The sequence below is a fragment of the Zootermopsis nevadensis genome, unplaced genomic scaffold (genome assembly GCF_977971745.1).
Source record: "Zootermopsis nevadensis isolate Lab colony 2312 unplaced genomic scaffold, Znev_1.0 Znev_ptg000022l, whole genome shotgun sequence".
Taxonomy (NCBI): domain Eukaryota; kingdom Metazoa; phylum Arthropoda; class Insecta; order Blattodea; family Termopsidae; genus Zootermopsis; species Zootermopsis nevadensis.
In genome coordinates, this window is record NW_028259154.1 from 10,969,234 (window position 1) to 10,992,411 (window position 23,178).

At 39.4% G+C, this 23,178-nt stretch overlaps 1 protein-coding gene across 7 annotated transcripts in view; it reads right to left on the reverse strand.

Annotated features, from left to right (window-relative positions):
• The window catches only part of sns (nephrin adhesion molecule sticks and stones), a 436,207-nt gene that overhangs the window by 314,603 nt on the left and 98,426 nt on the right, over nucleotides 1-23,178 (reverse strand). The window lies entirely within an intron of this gene.

Consider the following 23,178-nt stretch of genomic DNA (forward strand, 5'->3'; position numbering starts at 1 on the left):
TGTGGTGCAATTACTGGAGATTACACAGAGTATCACTGCTACTGCAATAACTGCTAGAGCGGTGTAAGTAGTAATCGTTCTGTGCCAACCGACAGATATTAATCTTTTCTTCGAATAACACCTCATTATCGAAACCGGGAGTCACCATGTTTGTTCCACCCACATTCACTTCCAACCTTCTTTACTTACTATGGAAAGCAACATTTATAGAATCACCGTATTAATGTGTATTTAGGCTGTAACCTTCCATCGATGAACGGATTTTTATAAAACTTGGTGAACTTATTATACATCTAGGCATCGTATGAAGCTTGTGTTTTATTGTTTTCTAATTTCCTACCATTAATACCAACATGGCAGTAGTCCGAACGTCTGAGGTACGCGACACTAACGAGATTTAGAAAATAGTACTGAAATATGTGTAGTAAGAGATATAGTTGATATTTATATTTTAAAATGGAACATAATAAAATGGTGGTCGCTTTCTATTCAATGTAGCTACCGTTTCAGGAAATTCGACGTAAGTTATTTTCCAACACCCTCTTATTAAAATGGGTTATAACTCTACGTACAATTCTGAAGCTAGAAGGCAACCTACCTCCTTATCTGGAGACCGTGTCTTCATGTGTAACCACTGGACAAACATGTTTTTTAATTCATAACTAACAAAATCTGAAGTTATATTTGCGTGTAAGTTAAAGAGGGATATATTTATTTCAATTAAAGAAAGGAGGGGAAAATGTCTAAATACTGTATAAAATTTAAAAATTTCAAATGTGTGTCAATTGCGGTTCTGATCTTGATTATGGCGACGACTTGTAGGTTATTACCAACGATTTGGATGAACCTACCGCCTCCATCTTCAGGATATGAATAAAGTATGGGTATGTGATAATATATATATGAAAATGGTGGCAAATTGTTGGTTCCTGTTATTTCAACTTTTTGACACCTAAAATTTGCTTGGAGTCATGGATAGAATAGCGAATACTGCAATCCGAAACCATTTTCATACCCTGTAGGTCTGGGCTGACGTGATCGGCTTTTCATATAAATTCTTATGTCCCGCGAAGTGTTATACTCAATATTCTCATTGGGCAGTATATTCCATGAACAGAACACACAGATCGTACCTGTATGTTCCTGCCGAACTTGTATTAAACGGTCCTTGGGTCAATTTCAGTCTATATAATCAAGCATATCTCAGTCCGAAGTTAAACAGTTACAGAGATAACAATTTTTTTAAATAAATGTTATTTGGTGGGTCGTGTTGAAAGTATGTATGGCAACACCGAAGACACCCTCTGAAGAAGCTCCCCAGCATTACAGTCGACGTCTAAGATATTATTTACACCAGTGTTTTTATAGTTGCTAAACCCCAGACATGGCCACCGAGATCGCCAGACCTCACCGTTTACGTGATTACTATCTTTGGGGCCACTTGGAGGGCTTGTTGTACGAAACAAATGCCGGCACAATCCCAAAGAGAACACTTTGAACATTTAAGATAATTTTTTTTTTGTATATAATGAATCGGATGTTAATTAAATGAGTTAAGTTGCAATAAGAACTCACTTTAACCTTATCATGTTCAATACTTCATATTTTCTTGTTAATAAATATTAACACACGTTATTTAAAGTTGTCTTGTTCGTATGTCCGTAATTTTCCAACTTCGGACTGGGATATCCTCAATTATTTTTACTCAAATTGCCTAAATAAACATTTCCTACAAATTTATCTAAAACCCCCAATCCCTTCACAATGAACACATAATTTGATCCTTTTTCATCAACTTCAAAGGCATTCATATCTCCAAAAACAACATTTTAATAATATTATCTATCACTGCTTTACGCGGTACAAACTTTTCACTCTAAATATAATATTTATTCACTAGCATATTTATATTTCTTTAATTATCATCCCAGTCACAAATTCAGCCAATCTGGACAACCCTAACACTATTTTAGCTGTAGGTAAACAAGTGTTTTATGGCAAAGCACTCTGAAAACGAACGTTTTGTGTAACAAATGACATATTCCTCTGACGACAAAATAAACTCGAGCATGCGCAGAAACATAGTCAATGCACATCACAGAAATGTGCCATAACTGGATGCCATTGTATCGATTATCGTTGCACCACTTTTAACGAAAATTAATTAGTTTCATTCGACACAGCCAATAGTCGCTCAATGGACCCAGCAAGAGGGCGTTCCTGTTCTCTGGGGGTAACGCCATGACCATATGAGGTATATTTAACGACGTAGCATCAACTTCATAGTTTAATAACTTCAAATAATAAATGAGGATGATTATAAAGAGACTGGATAATGGGGCTGTGCCTGAGATGATACTGAATCAACTGAACGAGGTACATACTGCCTTATTAAATCATATAAGTACTCAGGGTTGTGGAAACAAGCTTTCGACTTTTAAGACGGTGGTAACCCGTAAGAATCCTGGAGGGACTGAGGAAAACTACAGACATTATCTGTAACAGTCCTTTCTATGTACGAGGTGCGATCGGAAAGTTTCCAGACTGCGCCTATAAAACCCCGTACACTTATCTCAGGTATTAAATTCATCCATCACCCTCGAAGTAGTTCCCCTGGGAGTGAACACAACGATCCCAGCGCCGCTGCCAAGCCTGGAAGCATCCCTGGAAATCTTTCTTTGTCAGCCTGGCAAGTACCATCTGCGATTCTGCCTGAATCTCTTCTATCGTCTCAAATCTCCTTCCCTTTAGCTGAATTTTCATCTTTGGGAAGAGGAAGAAGTCACACGGCGAATAAGGAGAGTGCGGGATGACGGCCATGGTGTTTGAGGCCAAAAACTGGCGAACTTTGAGGGCGGTGTGCGCTGGCGCGTTGTCATGATGCGTCGCATGTGGAGTTCTTCCTTTAGAATCAGCTGACAGGTCCCATAGCCTATCCTAACAATGTCGCACAAGTCGTTGATGGTACGACGTCGATCTTCGTGAATGACCCATTGCGGACTCCCCAAATGCTTGCTTTAACATTTCATAGGTTTCCGTTGCCATTTTGGCGAGTCTTTGGCAAAATTTGATGCACACGCCATTCCGAAATCGCAGGAGGGTCGGTGTAATGCACTACCAAAACGCCCGTAACTAAGAAATAAATGCTAATTCGATGATGCCGGCTGGCACACTGATTCACTATGAATGTAGGCCGCACCCCCTAGCGGCAGAAGCTCGTACTACATCCGGTTCGCCCTCTATTGACACAGTCTTTAAACTTTCCGATCGCACCTCGTAAGTCTATCGACAGGTACCAAAATAATTCAAAAGCGTCAGCTATAAGATAGCCTTTCTGCCAATCCATTATAACGTCTATCTAAAATTATATTTTTTGTGTTCTAAACGTCCCTTAACAAGCTCATTCTCGTATCTTAAATGTTAGGAATACGAACACTGAAACTGAGCTAATCTTTTCCAAACTACAGTAGTGGGATTCACTAGCTAAGCCGTACAGCTGCAAACCCATAAGTGATATCTCAGGTCCTCACGGCGACGAATACGAGGATGATTGTCTTATAGGTCGTTGCGCCATGTAGTCTCGTGTGTTTACTGAAATTTTAGAATTTCTTGTTACCTCCATTACCAGGGTCACACGTGGCTTACTCATCTTCCTGATGATGGAGGCAGCAGGAGCCTATGAAACGTCGTTAAACTCGTACCAGGTAACACGGCGCAACACGGGAGCCGACAGCCTTTTTCAAATCTGTGATTACTGTTAATTTTTTTTTGGAGACAAAATTATTTGAAAAAGGACTTACGTAAATTCTTCCTAGTATTTCTTCTGAAACAATACAAATAAAACAACAAAGCGAAGTGTCTGAAGTGTTGCTAAACAATGATACTAACAAACATAATAACGCTACCATTACGTACTATTTACGAGCCAACCCCGTAAAATAATTCGTATACCCCTAGATTTTCGAAAAGTTTGGAATCGTGTTGGCTTCACAAACTAAAAGAACGCGAAGACTTCTTTGAAACTTTAGAAATCCAGTAATTTTCTAAGAAACTCTTGTTCTCTCCATCCTACCCCTTGCAACAGAAGGGTGGATAACACCCACGCTGAATTTTAAGAATTTCAACTCTTCTGATATTCGCTGCCTTCTGACTCATCAGAAAAAAAAATGATGTTGAATTTCTGAATATTAGAGACAGTGACAGGCTTTCTCAGTTAGCCATAAGATACGAGGTGCGATCGAAAAGTTTCAAGACTGTGTCAATAGAGGTCGAACCGGATGTAGTACGAGCTTCTGCCGCTAGGGGGTGCGGCCTACATTCATATTGAATCAGTGTACCAGCCGGCATCATTGAATTAGCATTCGTTTCTTAGTTACGGGCGTTTTGGTAGTGCATTACACCGACAGTCCTGCGATTTCGGAATGGCGTGTGCATCAAATTTTGCCAAAGACTCGCCAAAACGGCTACGGAAACCTATGAAATGCTAAAGCAAGCATTTGGGGAGTCCGCAATGGGTCGTGCACAAACTTTTGTGTGGCATTCACGTTTTAAAAATGGCCGAACCTCTGTCGATGATGACGAGCGTTCTGGACGACCATCTTCGAGCACAACGCCCGAAAATGTTACGAAGATTCGGCAGGCCATTCACGAAGATCGACGTCGTACCATCAACGACTTGTGAGACATTGTTGGGATAGGCTATGGGACCTGTCAGCTGATTCTAAAGGAAGAAGTCCACATGCGACGCATCATGACAACGCGCCAGCGCACACCGCCCTCAAAGTTCGGCAGTTTTTGTCCTCAAACACCATGGCCGTCATCCCGCACTCTCCTTATTCGCCGTGTGACTTCTTCCTCTTCCCAAAGATGAAAATTCAGCTAAAGGGAAGGAGATTTGAGACGATAGAAGAGATTCAGGCAGAATCGCAGATGGTACTTGACAGGCTGACAAAGAAAGATTTCCAGGGATGCTTCCAGGCTTGGCAGCGGCGCTGGGATCGTTGTGTTCACTCCCAGGGGAACTACTTCGAGGGTGATGGATGAATTTAATACCTGAGATAAGTGTACGGGTTTTTATACGCGCAGTCTCGAAACTTTCCGATCGCACCTCGTAATGCGCGCTTCGAGCTTCACTGTTATGACTGTAGGTGGGTAAACGTATTCCTGCCCGTTCACCCATCACTTAAAGATTTCTAGCTTTCAAATCGCTGACGGCTGTTTCGTAAGATACCGTAACCTTTTAACTGTACTGTCAAGCCTTGCATACAAGACGTGTTCGTATGCCAATATCTACATGTCATGTTTTGATAAAATTCTCTCAAGTCCAGGATAGACAAGTTTCTTTTATCTTGTACTAAAATTCAACTGGTATTTTCCTTTTAAATCCCCAAAAAAGTTTAATAAAATAAATCAATGGTTTATGCAGCAGACGACACAGTTTCGGAAGAAATTAATTATAGGGGTTTCCAATGAGATTATTCATAGTCTAATGTGAAACGAGGGTAAACGGGAAAGGATGGGGCAGGATACAGTCAAGGATTATTTCTGAATACTTAGCTATTATTCAGAAATTAATATGTGAAAGTCTCAGTGTGGATTCACTGTGGCTCGTTCGAAATTCGAGCCGGATATTTCGCGAGTACCATTAATCCAACCTGCGTCTTAACCTAATTTGTTCAGTACGTACCAATAAAACCTGGAAACAATTCACACCAATTATTTGAATGTACCATCGAAGCAGAAACATAATCATTAATACCATAAAAGAAAGTTTGCAATTTTTATGCCAGCTTATGAATAAATAATGAAATATGTGAAACGGAAAATATTCCAAATTTAAAAGATAAACAGTTTGGTCAAAATATGTGTAGATTAAGGACCTTGAGAGACATATGCGTCCAACAATAAATATTATTAAAGTTACATGTGTATAAGCAATGTGTAATATAAAATGAACTTCACTTGTTCATTATAGCTTTCATTATATTTACTTATATAGTGTTCTGTCTGACGACAGGTCCATATGAACAGGATCCTTCCATCCTTTTCTCGGACTGGGACCTGTTCATATACGTTCTTGGCAGATGATCCAGAAGTGGTTTGCCATTGCCTTCTTCTGTGTGTGAATGGAGTAATTGTTGGGATGTCACGGAGAAACCGGGGAAGCCCCCGGAGGAAAACTCCGTGTTGCCTAGACCACGGCCTTGCCCAACACAAGTTATAAATTAGGGCACCGCCGGGAATCGAACCCGAGACCCCAGGATTAGGATTACAAGGTCAGCGTTCTAACCGCTAGACCACCTCATCTTAATATTATTTAGTGTTCTGTCTGACGACAGGTCCATATGAACAGGATCCGTCGATCCTTTTCTCGGACTGGGACCTGTTCATATACGTTCTTGGCAGATGATCCAGAAGTGGTTTGCCATTGCCTTCTTCTGTGTGTGAATGGAGTAATTGTTGGGATGCCACGGAGGAAAACTCCGCGTTGCCTAGACCACGGCCTTGCCCAACACAAGTTATAAATTCGGGCACCGCCGGGAATCGAACCAGAGACCCCAGGATTTCAAGGCCAGCGTTCTAACCGCTAGACCACCGTGGACATCCACTATATTTACTTATTGTTTATTTAACGACGCTATCACTAACTCAGGCTATATAACGCTGAAGAAGAATATCGTTTACCGGTAAAAGCAAAATACATATAGACAGGAAAAAGACACGTAGAAAGACCAAGGAAAAGATGGGTGTCGGTACAGGCTGAGAAGAAGCATTAGTAATAGTAGGAATAACATATTGGAAACTGTAGAAGGAAGTGGTAGTGGCCATATTTTAAGTATTATCCCAGCATCTGTGTGGAATAACTGAGAAAAACCATGACGAACATAGGTCAGGATAGGTCGAGATTTGAACCTGAAACCACCCGAGTACGAAGTAAAGTACAAAGTATTGTTTCTGAAAAAGATTCAACATAGCTATAAATCACCGGTTCATATAAATTTAAAGAACTTACTGACAAGATGAGTAATTATTAGCTGCTCGAGGGAAATTCTGTAATTATGAGTTTGTTGTGCATTAAACTGTATAGATTTTAAATTAATAAAAATATATAGAATTGCAGTTATTTTTGTGTGGAATGTAAAATAACAAAACGGTGACTGTACTGAAATCGGACATCACGGCATTTCTGTTTGGCAAATCAATGCTGAAAAATACTGGAATCCGATGTGGCGCGAGATGACAAGCATACCAACATGTTTCCTACAAACTATTTACGTCCGTTGAATATTACAAATATGGCGACATCGCGAGCCTCGCCGATTACAAACGAGAACCTGAAATTTACTGACAGTTAACCGGATTCTGAAAGTGGCTGTGTCTGGGTTGTTGCGCCGTGCAGTCCAGTAGAAGTTTACCGACGTTTCAGAGGTTGCTGCTGCCTCCATCTTGAGAGCGATGAATGATGATGGCTGCAGCAAGGACCTCTGAAACGTCGGTAAACATATACCAGACTACACCAGATAACAACCACCTTCATACATGTTAATGGTTAAAAGAACAGAGACTTTAAGTTGATTCGAGTAAATTTAAGTGGATAGTTTGAGAAGAAAAGACTAAATACATAAAATTTTCATAAAATATCTGTCTTTGGATTAGAAAATTTTGATAGTCAAAGAGAGCCTGCAAAGGACATTTGTGCAACGATTTTGACTGCAGACAAATTTAAGATGCGTCTGGAAACAATTCATGCTAAATTTGTGGAAAAGAATCGTCAAAATTCTTCCACAGAAAACTAAATTACTTCAATAGGTATAAGAATTTGCAAAACTAATAGCTCTTACACCAAAAACACTTAATTCATCATTCATAATTGCTACAGATCTGCCAAATGTAAAAACTTTCACCAGCCTAGAAAAAGTTCAGACTTACTTTCTGCTACAAATATAGTTGATAAAGGTACTTGAAAATCAAACCCAAAATAAAACTGATAAATTATCGAATATTTTATAAAAACTCATATTTTGTAATCCAAAAAGATGAGGCAACCGATCTATTCAAAGATTAACGTTTAATTTCTTGTTTTCCTTAAATTTGATGGTAAATCTACAGCAATTAACTAATTTCTAGGGGAGAACGAAATAAATTTTAATAACTGCAATGGACTCTGAATTTAAGGAGCCCAGTCGATGTCTGGACGAAATAAAGAACTTCAGACACTAATAAGAAAGAAAGATGGACGCACTATAAGTTACAGAGACAAGCTCTTGCATCTAAAGTACAAGTCAGGAGCTACAGATTGTATACCAAGTTATAATCTGAGCTGTAAACTATGTCAAAAACAGTCCATAAAGAGCGAAGCTCCTTACAAAGTTATGTACCGACATGGATGCTGATGACATGGTGACCCTACATAATAGCGGAGCACACTGACTCTCATGCCCAGAATCTCCACGGGGCATCTGAAGTGACAAGACAAACACTGGCTACCCTAGACGATAATAGCAACAGTGACGGTGCAAATTTATTTCTCAATGAAAATTTCATTCAGAAACTGGCCTATTTGGTAGACACTTTAGAAAACGAAGTAATTTTAATAGACCAATAAATTTATATTGATTATACACCTGAAGATGGTTCATTGAAAACCGAAACATGTCGTGAAAAAGATGATGCTCTAATTGTAAATCGAACATTTCGATAGAAAGAGCATCATTTTAATATATTTTAATATATTTTAAATATTAAATTTTAATTATAATAATAATATTTTAATATTTAATAAAATATTTTATTGTGATTAGACGGTTAAAATTAAACAATTATAATCATCACAATATGACGCAACATTATCATCTCTTTTAATAGACCAGTTCAAGGTTTTGAAATTAATACTATTTATAAAGTTAACGTAATCATTTAAAGTTAAAAGTGTAGAAAAGAGACGCAGAACTATGAATTTCTTTCATGTTTACTGCTTTCGAAAGACGTCTGAACAACGGAACAAAAAATAACAAAAGAAAAACGTCAACCGCTTATGGGACAGTTTATATCGTGTTTAAAAATTGTCGATGTCTCAAAATCTGAATGGGTGAGGAACCCATTTCTGCTAACAACATCTCAGGACAAAGGACTTCTGAAAGAGACTAACTCATACATATCCTGTGACGGTTTCTTTAAAAGATGTTTGATGCAGACACACTTACTCGGTATTGGCTCTTTGTGAATAACAACCATCCAAATTTATCAGAAGAAGAAATAGCATTTTTCCTTCCTTTTCGAGAAGATACTTGTGCGAAACTGGCACTTCCGCTGTTGCTGTCATGAAAAAAAAAATATATATATATCGATTGTGACTGCTATCAGAAAGAACCTACGAGTAGCCATTTTACCAATGACATGACGATTTGGTAAACTTCTGTCCGAAATGTACACTCATCCATCGCATAAATAAGGTATATGCAATTCGTGGCCAATGTTCCCTTGCGAGACATTACATTATTCGTGTATATTTTATATCTTACCTCTATAACAATCATTTCTAAGCGATAAAAAAGCAGAAGTGTCTGAATTTTACCGGGGCACAAAAAATTAATCGATTACTTAACTAATCGTGACTGAAATGTTAAAATTAAAATCCTTGAAAACATAAAACCAGATAAAAATAATAGAAAAATAAATGTAAAACTGCAGACAGTTAAAATCCGCGGTTGTTGACAAACCACTAGATTATAAACTAAATTCAGGCAAATGTTTAAAAATACCGCAAATGTGGGACGCGTTTTGAAAAAGTTTACTCACCGCTTCAATAAAAATTATTTTTAAATGTTAGGAAATGAGAGTGTAATTAATCACACGTGTAAATTATTTCAATAGCATAATAATTATTGATAAAAACCTAAAATATGTTGATTTTAAAAAGTGCAGAACAGGAAACAGTGTTCTTTATAAACATACAAAAAGTCGAAAGAGTTAGAGATAAAATCGGGTGTCATTTAATAAAGTTTAAAAACCAACGGAGAAACTCATACCTCAATTACAATCGGACATTTTACTCATTTCTCGCCAGTGAATTTATTCGAGACGAATAAATCGCTTAGTATAATTGCACAGACGAGTAAAACTGCCACTTATTTACCTCTCCCACTCGCTGGCTGGCCATAAAATTTGAAACTATTAAACATTTATCGCTACTTCTCAGAGAATTCAGTCACAACTGCCAAATTCTCCGAGTACAATTAAACACAAGAGTAAAATAGTCACGTGTGTAAATACGTATAAACTTATTTATTAACTCATGTTTCTTTTTCTCGTTTCAGCGCAAACAAGTTGCCATAGCGAATTCGTACGATTTTAAATATTTTTTTAAAAAAAATTCTGTAATGTATAAGAAAAAACAGTACCTAAATAAACATTTGAAAGCGACAAACATCTTTCTCCTGCGACACTTCAAAGTCTTAGTTGAAGTTTATCCTTAAATATAACATCACAGAATGAGATTCCAGCATAAAGTAATGCTTGCAACATTTTAAAAATAAAAATTCAAGAGCTTGTGAGAAAATATCAGGCTATTAAACTGCACGAGTCTAATTAGAATAGCAGAATCACTCAGGATGAACCAAATCCCGGACGAACGAATTCACGGGGAGTGGCTGTTAAAATCGCTTAACGTAAATGAGACGACAGCAAACAGAAACACAAACTTGTTTCCGTTTCAAACAAAACCAATGGCGAATGGCGACAGAGTTTCGAAAACCGCCACCTTTCCGCGTTCGCCACACACGTAAAACGAACGTTTTATGGAGTTTTTAAATTTACTTTACAAGGCCGTTAGAATATTTCATTTTCCTCCACCAGAATGAGTCTTCTACCCACGTAAAGTGTACAAATAAACAAAATATAAATAAATTACCCTTGTTTTTAATCACCACGCCATGCCAAAGTAAAATAACCTTATTCCCCTATGCGTCATGTAGGCACTTGGGGGAAGAGGTCACTAAGTGAGGGTGAGTGGTCAGCATCACGCTCCGGCCGCGCTTTGCCCCCTCGGAAAGGACCCCGGTAGCCATTGAACCAGAGCCGGTCTGGACGCAGAGGTTAGAGGAAAAATCCTCTACCTCTGTAAGGGATCGAACTCCGATCGTCCAGCCAGTGTTCTGTCTGACGACAGGTCCATATGAACAGGATCCTTCCATCCTTTTCTCGTACTGGGACCTGTTCATATACGTTCTTGGCAGATGATCCAGAAGTGGTTTGCCATTGCCTTCTTCTGTGTGTGAATGGAGTAATGGTTGGGATGCCACGGAGAAACCGGGGAAGCCCCCGGAGGAAACCTCCTTGTTGCCTAGACCACGGCCTTGCCCAACACAAGTTGTAAATTAAGGCATCGCCGGGAATCGAACCAGAGACCCCAGGATTACAAGGCCAGCGTTCTAACCGCTAGACCACCTCATCTTAATATTATTTAGTGATCTGTCTGACGACAGGTCCATATGAACAGGATCCTTCCATCCTTTTCTCGGACTGGGACCTGTTCATATACGTTTTTGGCAGATGATCCAGAAGTGGTTTGCCATTGCCTTCTTCTGTGTGTGAATGGAGTAATTGTTGGGATGCCACGGAGAAACCGGGGAAGCCACGGAGGAAAACTCCGTGTTGCCTAGACCACGGCCTTGCCCAACACAAGTTATAAATTCAGGCACCGCCGGCAATCGAACCCGAGACCCCCAGGATTACAAGGCCAGCGTTCTAACCGCTAGACCAGCCAGTACCATGTAATATTATAACATACGGAAAACACAAAGATGGTTAGCTTCACGTTCCGGCCACTTAATCATCGAGGAAAGAGGTCCTAGTACGATCCAGACAGAACCTGGATTGGCCCCAAAGCGGCGACAAAGAATAATGGCTCAGCAGCTAGAAATGGAATTCAGTTCAATCCATACGTAGGCTGTCATTTTACAGACTGAGGAATCTAGACTGATTCAGTGTATATTGGTATGTGACACGCTTCGTATTGGACTACGGGGGTTAAATTCCACGTAAGAGTGATGGGGCTCTCGTCTACAGCACGCACAGGGATTCCTCGTACTATTTTCCGAGGAATTATGGGCTTCTTCCCCGGACGGAAACTGAACAATGCGTAAATTTAATTTCAATATTCCACGTACGCCTTCAAAACATCTAATCCATATCCGAAGCTGTGTTTCGGTCAGCAACCTAGAAATAACAGTTGATGCAGACGTTTTCGGAGGCAAACATTTATTTTGAAAAGAATTCCATAAACAACTTTGGGTGTCTTCTGGGCTGTAGCGATATTCAGTGAGACATGCCGACATTTCAGATGTGCAGGGACATAACAGAGCCAGCAAGTACCCCTGAAACGTCTACCAGACTACGTGGTGTAACAAACCAGAAGACAGCCATCTTCATACTCGCCGCTACAAAACCCTGATATATCATGTAATTTCTTTAGTTTTTCTCCATTTGATGAACACAGCCCGTGGAGGACAACGTAAATGTACGAAGGCGATCACCTTTGACCTTGTTCCCGTCCCAAAACTGAGTAAACCGCGGACCAAAATTCAAACCCAACAGACACGCTCTGGTCGCGTGGACCCTGGGCGGAGTTACCAACGGCACGCGACCTGACCTTCATCTGTTTCCCCTTCCATTCTTCGACTCTGCAGGTAGAAAAAGCAGCAGCTCCGAGCTGGACCACTGTACAAAGGGAGGAGCAAACCGTTTGCCTGTCCGCCTTACACAAGTCATTACACCCAAGAGTCTACGAGTCATCTTGACTCTCTCCTTCCAAGAGTCGGTTCTTCGTCGCCGGTAACACGACAATCCACCTGAGACATTATAACCCGTAACATAAATTGTTGTTTTCGAGTCTCCCATCGTCTACATTTCAAATAACGAAACTACAAGCTGATCTTCAGGTAAAAAATGCGAGTCTCCGGGTTCAACTAACCTTTTTTTACCTGAAGACTGAAGCAGATTCCAGCTTTCAACCCCTACAGAATGCCATCCCCTTATCATGAGTAGTAAAACGTCGTAGGTACGGTATTTTATGAATCAGACGATGCTCAAGACATAAAAGAATAATTTTACACGTATGATTTGAGGTTTTCACGGTGAGTATGAAGATTTCTGTCTTCTGGGTTGTTGCATCTACCAGACTACACAGCGCAACAACCCAGAAGACGGAAATCTTCATACTCTGATGACGGAGGCAGTATGACCTCTGAAACGTTGGTAAACATCGACCAGACTACACAGCACAACAACCCAGAAAACAGAAATCTTCATACTCTGATGACGGAGGCAGTATGACCTCTGAAACGTTGGTTAACATCGACCAGACTACACAGCACAACAACCCAGAAGACAGAAATCTTCATACTCTGATAACGGAGGCAGTATGACCTCTGAAACGTATACTAAACATAAATCAAGTGTGCTAACGACTTAACAACATTTTGATAAAGTTTATTTAGAGCCACATTATCTATCAGTATCGCCAACAAACAAAGTTAAAATTTTTAAAACTATCGATTTAATTCCTAAATTATTCCTGTTCCTTACGAAATTCGTAACTTTTAACGGGCATTAAAATTAACTGACAAAATTCAATTTCGGGCATAACGGCTTATCATTGTTACCAACCTTTCTACCTTTGAAACTTTACAGCCTGCGTCTTGCAAATGGTCTCTTGCTAAATTACGACATTCCACGTTCACTTTTGGGCATAAATTATTTTCCTCATTCGCCTTGTATTTATTTACTTTCGTGTTCAAATATTCTCCCTCCATCCTTTTTTCGAGTTTTCCCTCAGGGTAAGAGTTTAAGTTAAATAGCTGTACAAAACATCTAGTATTTATTGAACACGCTTGAATATTAGATGGCCACAGTCTGATAGGAGACGACGTAAAATGTTGATTTCTAGACGTCATCTACTGTCTGATCGAGGTAGCGGATAAAAGATTATTTTAAACGTTAATCGTCGTGTTTTAACTGCAATGACACTAACCATTTATTCAATACGTAATTGAATCTGAAGTTTATCCTCTGAAATTATTGTTTCCTTACTCCGATGACGCTACCAGAGCCACGATGGCATATTACAAAATTGGTCAGGACATCAGACGAGTTACACTGAACTGCTCTGGCGACTTGAGGCAAGCGAGTGTGGGAAGTTCGGTCTGAATAAGGCCACGTGGTAATAAACTGAGTGCTAAAACACGTATCGGATATTTCTTCCCACGCTGTGACTTTAAACACTGCCTTCTTTTGCTTTCAAGTTTCCATGGTAACAGGTGAAACGCGCTTTTAGCGAAATAGCTAAACTGCCATTGGATCGCGTGGGAGTTTCTGCTGACACAGGGACCTCGAAGGATATCTTGTTCGTAACACGGGAATGGATAAATTTACTCTTTGTTCATGTGCGTCGCGCTGGTGTGAATAGAGCTCGGAGTTAGTTGTCTCACCAACATGAGCAAGCATTGCCTCGGGGCCCGTATAACCTTCATGGTCCGCTCGCAATGGATGGACGACAAAGTGGGGCACTAACTCCCTTCTGAGTCGTGTCTGTTTTGTTAGAATCTGACGCTTTCGGAGAGAGAGAGAATACAATTTAGAGGCTGGTGTTTATTAGACTTGCTAGGGCCCAACTTGTTTCGGCGAAATGACCAAAATATAATAGGCCTATAAAAGGTTCGGTGGTCTAGCGGTTAGAAGGCTGGCCTTATAATCCTGGGGTCTCGGGTTCGATTCCCGGCGGTGCCCGAATTTATAACTTGTGTTGGGCAAGGCCGTGGTCTAGGCATCACGGAGTTTTCCTCCGGGGGCTTACCCGGTTTCTCCATTCACACACAGAAGAAGGCAATGGCAAACCACTTCTGGATGATCTGCCAAGAACGTATATGAACAGGTCCCAGTCTGAGAAAAAGATGGAAGGATCCTGTTCATATGGACCTGTCGGCAGACAGAACACTACAAAAAAAAATTATAAGCAATTATATATATATATATATATATATATATATATATATATAACTGCTATGTTAAGTTGGACACGAACTGCATGCTTTAGGGACTTAATTAAACAGTTGGCAGTCATTCAGCTGGTCAAAATATTCCCTATTTTTAAGGAACACAGAGGATTATCGCCATCATGAGTTTACGTGATATTTCTTCAATATCCATTTCACTATTACCCTTCCATCTGCATCTAGATCTTTCAACTTGTCTGTTTCCTTCAGATTTCTCCACCAAAACTTTGTATGTTTCTGTGATTGTTAAAATCCTATTTTTACCAACAACTAATCTAATTTTCCCATATACTTTTACAAACCAAAATGCTCAAATATATATTTTTTAAATGATTTGCATACTAGACGGTGACGTCAGATGCGGTGACCTTCATACTGCATATCATCAGGCGTAAATCTGACAGGTATAAAAACAGACTATAAAGAAGTTTTATCTTGCATTCGGACACAAACACAAGCGAGCTTGCGCAAGATTCAGTCAATGTGATCAATGTGAAAATTCCCACAGACTCCACACAATGGCAGGAAGTGAATCCTCGCAGTTGGCAACACTGCTACCTTGTACAGACGCAGAGGCAGGAAATGATCTCAGAGGACAGAGACCTCAAAGATCTGCAATTCCTTGATCCTGATATGGATACGAACCACTGTACGTCCTTAGGCTGGGAAGTTATCGTCTGTCGAATGGCGGACAGATTTCTCTTCCTGATACCCTGATTCTTTGTTACTTTATTATCTTTTTAATACATATTTATCATCTACAGGTGTCGTATTGCAATAAATATTAAGAAATACCGACTGGATAAGTCTCGACATGCAGGCCTCCGAATACAAAGTGTAACTGAAGAATAATTTGCATTTACCTAGTATATACGAGGTGCGATCGGAAAGTTTCAAGACTGTGTCAATACAGGGCGAACCGTATGTAGTACGAGCTTCTGCCGCTATGGGGTGCGGCCTACATTCATAGTGAATCAGTGTGCCAGCCGGCATCATCGAATTAGCATTTGTTTCTTAGTTACGGGCGTTTTGGTAGTGCATTACACCGACCCTCCTGCGATTTCGGAATGGCGTGTGCATCAAATTTTTCCAAAGACTCGCCAAAACGGCTACGGAAACCTATGAAATGCTAAAGCAAGTATTTGGGGAGTCCGCAATGGGTCGTGCACAAACTTTTGTGTGGCATTCACGTTTTAAAAATGGCCCAACCTCTGTCGATGATGACGAGCGTTCTGGACGACCATCTTCAAGCACAACGCCCGAAAATGTTACGAAGATTCGGCAGGCCATTCACGAAGATCGACGTCGTACCATCAACGACTTGTGCGACATTGTTGGGATAGGCTATGGGACCTGTCAGCTGATTCTAAAGGAAGAACTCCACATGCGACGCAGAATCGACTTCTCGTTTGTCAGGAGCTCAAAGATCTTGCAAGAACCGACCCCAACTTCCTTTCTAAGCTTCGTGTGACTTCTTCCTCTTCCCAAAGATGAAAATTCAGCTAAAGGGAAGGAGATTTGAGACGATAGAAGAGATTCAGGCAGAATCGCAGATGGTGCTTGACAGGCTGACAAAGAAAGATTTTCAGGGATGCTTCCAGGCTTCGCAGCGGCGCTGGGATCGTTGTGTTCACTCCCAGGGGAACTACGTCGAGGGTGATGGATGAATTTAATACCTGAGATAAGTGTACGGGTTTTCATAGGCGCAGTCTGGAAACTTTCCGATCGCACCTCGTATTTTTGTACGTACTCCATCGTCTTCATTATAAAATTACGTTTCTAAAATCGATTTCTCCTTTTGCAATCGAGTAAAAATAAAGAAGACATAAAACCTCAGATTGAGGTTAACTCAACCAGTGACCCCCGACCGTTAGTTAAGACTTCCGTCTTTCTGATGACGGAAGCAGAATCCAGATGTGGAAACGCTGTAATTTTATAATTTTGATTCTGGACAAAGTCCAAAACTACAATTGAACACCAACATCATAAACCTTCAAACGTAGATGATGTATAGCGCAACTCGTTTTTGGCCTCTGCACACCAGATGGGGTAAGTGGTCTGCGTCACGCCCCCAGCCGCGTTTTACCCCCGGGGAAATGACATCCGTTACCACTGAGATTAGGTCATCCATTCGGTAATTAATATATTCAGCAACTGCGATTTCTATCTCATAAAACCTGTTTAAAATTTTTTACAAAATTTATAATCACTTTTTCAGACAATCTAAAATGTAAGAAACTACAAAACAAATCAGTCTTTATTTATTTATCTTATCTAAACCGATATATTAGAAATTAATTTCACCAACGCGTATTATTCTTCTTTTGTTATCAATTCGCTTGAGGCAGGGATCTTAAGTTGTGTTTAAAAGCAATCAGCAAATGCCACTGTGAGTCTAACTTAGCCAGTCTCGCAGTGTCTGTGTGATGCCCATTGATAGAAACAAACAAGACGAAGTCCAGTTTCGCCCGCGGCCACAGGTGACCTTCAGTGGAGCTGGTATCGACAAACTGGATCAGAACGACAAGTGTACAGCGAGCCGCTCGTCTCTGACCTAACGGCAGTTCTATACACACACACACCTTCCTTCAAATCCCGTGTCTATTTCGTTTCGAAATTAACCCCACCTTCGAGTAAATTCTTCATTGTTTCATATGACTAAAAGTTTCAGGTCCTTTCTCCCCACATTTTCCTCATATGTTCCCCCGAGTGTCTCATATACAAATTTAAAATAGTTTCTGTGACAGATTTTTTTGTCGGTATTAACCAACATAACCTAAAAATTCTTTTGACAGTTTTCTCCGCGATTCCTCCCATCCCACTCGCTTATGATTCATGGTAATGCCACAGAGTGCAGCACGGTGCAAGTATCTCCCATGAATTCAAACTTGTCAGTTGCCACGGGAATCGTTCCAAGCTACTGAACAAGCAACATGTAGACCTCAGCTCGATTATAAAATTCAGGAAATAATAGTTACTTATCACAGAAGCAAATACATTTTCCCCCTTAACATTTGTAGACTAATTAATATTCCCTGTAGTTTATGTGGTGTGTAAGAGTACAAATATTACAAGACGTTTAAAGACACAGATATACAATAAACGTTTCGACTCAAGAATTATGAGCATATATAAATAGAGTTTAATAAGAAGGAACATTGTGCTTTCTATTATTATCTTAATCCATGGGTCAGAAAACTTTTCATTACAGCTTTATCGAGTGAAGCGAAAAATAATGATTAATAATAAAAGTAAACGAATTTTATTAATTTAAATTAAATATTACGACAGATGTTCAGCTGAAAACTGATAATATCTTAATATTCTTCATTTTGTTTTCAAGTCACTTTTAATTTTATATCATCGCAGTTATTAATACCACAGTTATATTTGTTATATTTAATTTATTAAAATATTCTTAGCTATTGTTCACCTTATACTTAGATAATGGAAATATTTGTATGTTGCCCTCAGAAGCAGGTTGTAGACCCCTGAATATTAAATGTGATAAAATCATAAAACTCGTGCGTATGGCATTACAATTTCGCTAGAAAACATATCGGAAAGGAAGCATTTCGGACACAAAATTTGAGAATAATATTAAAATAAATATTAATCAAATGGGTTCAAAATCGGTGATGATAACGTTCCAACTTATTTCACAAGCAATTCTGAGCTGCAATTTGACCGCAAAGCACAGAAAATTAGCACAAAACCCACTCTTGAAACAGGCGTTCTTTAAGCGCGTTTAAACCATAACAAATACGTCTGTGTTAATTACCGCTTCAAACCCCAATACCCATTTACTTCAACACTCAAGAAATCGTCATTTTGTCTTCGTGGGTACACTTTGAAGAGATTATTTCATTAAACAGCATTAACCAACTGATCCTTACAAAGATGAAGTTGTTTTCTTTGCGGTACGGACCGATTTCTCAAATATTTCGACGAGCTTCGACTTCAAAGCGTGAAGAGTAGATAAATACGTAATCCGAATGTTCATTGAAAGCGGATGGAGGTTCTTATCATTAGATTTAAATCGTACTAATACACAAGAATATTAGTCAGTCGGACGACAGGTTAATCAGTTAGTTGGTTGGCTAGATGAGCCATTAAGTAATTTAACTGATTGATTGGCAGGGTGATTGGCCTGTTAGTTAATAAATTAGTCAGGTTATTTAATTACTTGTTCAACAAACTTGTTTTCCAAGTTGAGTGGTTACAGGCCTGATGTTTTTCATTTATTTAACAACGCTCTTTCAACTGCTGAGTTTATACGTCGACTAATAATAGGTGAACGTTTAGTCAATTATTTATATTATTATTTAGTGTTCTGTCTGACGACAGGTCCATATGAACAGGATCCTTCCATCCTTTTCTCGGACTGGGACCTGTTCATATACGTTCTTGGCAGATGATCCAGAAGTGGCTTGCCATTGCCTTCTTCTGTGTGTGAATGGAGTAATTGTTGGGATGCCACGGAGGAAAACTCCGTGTTGCCTAGACCACGGTTTGCCCAACACAAGTTATAAATTCGGGCACCGCCGGGAATCGAACCCGAGACCCCAGGATTACAAGGCCAACGTTCTAACCGCTACACCACCGTGGCGGTTTTAGTCAATAATGAATATAAATGGATTTGGAAGGAAGCGGTTTCATTTCAGGTACAATCCCAGAATTTGACTGTAGTGACTAAGTAAAACTACGATCCTCGTGCTGAGATACGATCCAGAGGTCTTCATAGGTAGAAGCAGGGGTTCCAACCACCACACAGCGGTGTACAAAATTCGATGCATACGAAAAGCTTAGCATTAGAGAATTCTGTCGACAGTTTACCATTAAAGTGGCTATTGTTATACGTTTTCAATATACGCGGTATTCGCAGAAACGCAACTCCCGCGTATAACGAGACATCTTAATCACTTAGTTAATTAGCTGGTTAGTTTCTTCGATGGTAGGTTCGGTTTGCAACACTGTCTGTAGCAGCAGAAGGCTAACCACTTCCTCTCCGAAGATCGAATTGCTTTCTTTGGAGACCGGATGTGTTTCTGTCCTGATGCCTGGGGCTACAAGAACAGGTGCGAGAATCCATCGAGGAAGAGGACCACAAACATGGCCGCCACTCGGCAAGTTTTTTAAGAGGTTGAACGTACTCCGTAACATCAGAGTACACGACTAACAGCCTAACCCATGTATCAACCAAGTGACTAATAACTAAGTCAGATCTGAGGTTTTCATGACGATGTGTATGATTAAATTCTTCTGGGTTTTGACATCGTGTACACTTTTCGATACAGACTGTCTCCATCTTCAGCCTTGAAGATGGAGACAGTATAAAATAACTGCCATTGGTCACTATTCTGAACATAAATTAAGTTTCAGTGCAGTATACATTTGAATAAAAACAATTTTAACATTATCAAATCTAAAACTTCTTGACGATGGTGAAGAGTCAATTGAATAAAAATTTTCTTGGATATTATCCATCGTCTAATAAATATAAAACGTAAAACGACGTTTCGGAGATAGGGATTAGCTCTATCTAGTGGGCCCAACTGTGTAGGAACCTGAAGACGGAGATAGAGTCCCATCTCCGAAACGTCGTTTCACGTTTTATATTTATTAGACGATGGATAATATCCAAGAAAATTTTTATTCAATTGAATTTTAACATTATTCAACGACATATTGTAAATACGTAACTTATACGTATTAATCCGTAAATTTACCACCGCTCATCAAAAGTTCTAAAGCATTCTATCCAGAGCCAGATCAAATGGTCATAATAAATAGATTTATTCCCTGTTTTGTTACAAATCTCTAAGTTATTTCAATGATATCATTACAAAATAATAAAAAGTAAAAGTATATTAAAGCTGCCCCACTGTTCGCCATGTAGGCGCTTGAGGAAAGAGGTCGTATATCTCCTACTCATTCTTAACCTCAGCACTAGGTAGGGGTGAGTGGTTAGCATCACGACCTGGCCGTGATTAAATCCCGAGAAAGTAACCCGGTACCCACTGCATAGGAGTCTGGGTAGGCCCCAGAGTCGATCTGGATACAGAGGCTAGAGGATAAATCCTCTGCCCCTTCCGGGGTTCCAACCCCAGTCTTCTACTCTATAGTCAGTCACTATACTGACTGAGTTACCACGGCTTACAGGCTAAATACCCAGCCAATGGTAGAAATACCGATTTTGACCTTATAAATCTAACAACACAGAAGTTAAACTTCCCATTCCGTAATCTCCTGTATTTTTCTCGGTGGTCTGCCTTGTGGTCAGCATTTTCACAATGTCGCTTTTAGAAACACGCAATTTTCGAACCAGGCCGGATTTCAGTGTGCGAGATCTAAAGCCCGATTTTACTAAATAGATGCGTCTGTAAGAATTAATAACTTTCGAGAGTAACGAAAAAACCGAATCGATACAACAGAAGAGTGATTTTTGCAAAAAAGAAATAAGTCATCTTTTCCTCTAATTTTGTTTTCAGCATAAACGTAGTCCTTTTCTAGGATTTCATGTTCTGTTGAAATTGTATGTCCCACACTGCAGCAACTTTTATGTAATTAGTAAAACACAAACAGGAAATTTTTCATACTGTCCTAAGTCTGAACATTTCATTTTCCGTACTGCAGCGAGACACCGCGCAAGCGCAACACAGCCGTTTCGATTCCCCTAGCATCACGTGACCGTATAGCGAGCACGGAAAAGAAACAAATGAATGCAGATTACGGTAAAGCAGTTACTCTAGTCTGCAGAAGAGTCAGTTCTAGGTGGAGACACTGTCTTGTTAGCAATGGCTACTCTGCAACAAGGATTAGGTTACATTACACCGGACACATAACGTGGGAAATATTCTACGTCCGAAGATGGTTGTCTCCCGGGTTGTTACGCCGTGTAGTTTCAGAGGCCCTTGCTGCCTCCATAATCAGGGCTCATCGCCTTAAATTCTACATATTTTACATTAAATTCCCAATTTTGTTTTATTCTAGACTGAAAGGCTTTTTTTTATAAATTTGTGGTCATTTATAATATATTCATTACATTATAATTATTCCCTATTTTCCCCACAACGTAACTAATTCAGTTGACTTCAAGCAGTGTAGAAAGGGTTGAAATATTTTATTATAACTACTGTTAACGAGAGATTGCTTCTTAAATTACACAAATGCAATAATATCACTCGAAAAACATTTTTATAGCGTAAATTATTTTTCCAGCGACACTTTATTTTTACAATTCCTGATAAAATACTCTTATAAACTTAGTTTATTCTGGAAAATGGCTCTTAAATTGATTGTCCTAATAAGGAATAAACACATCACACTAAACCATAAAAACCATAAAATCTACTATGCAAATGATGAGCGTAAAGACCTATTTCCAAGCGTGTACATGCACACAGACCAGAACAAGAAACGCAGATTAATGGGTTAAGTATTCAGACGAAGGCTACGTGTGAATTATTTGTATCGCCCTGTTCTGGCGCTTGGAAATGCTAATGCGCCATTTGTCATGGACAGAGAAGCCGAAGTTCATCTCACGAAAAGCCCCCATTTAATTCTGCTGTATTATTCAAAATGACAGCGCTACTTCTTAAAACGCTTTTCCAGTCACAGCCCAGAAACACATTTCGGTTTATTACATGTTAAGTAACCAACTCCTTGAACAGTCCTTAGCTATTTAGCTGCGAAATAAATTCCTTTTTGTCTCTAAACCAAACGTTGTTACCGCCTTCACTAAACCCTACCACTGAACCCGTTAGGATACATTTCAATTCACTCTCTCAGTGTCATGTTTCCTTCAAACCAGTTGTAACAGTATTTTACTACAGACGTCACAATTCATTCAAAATTTCTTAAAGTCGCCAATAGATAGAGTGCCAAACGTATAGTGGACATATTTGTAAGATTTAAATAAATAAATAAACTTTTCAAAAATGTATTTATTACAATAATTATCATAAAATTATTATATGATAATTAAACTGAACTTTTCTTGGTTAATAAAACTAATCTAGCCAGTAAAAAAAAGTTGGTTTACATGCCACGCCGCGTGGCGTACGTTACGTATCGTATACGACAAACCATAACGCATATATACATTATAATAAAACGTATTGTATAG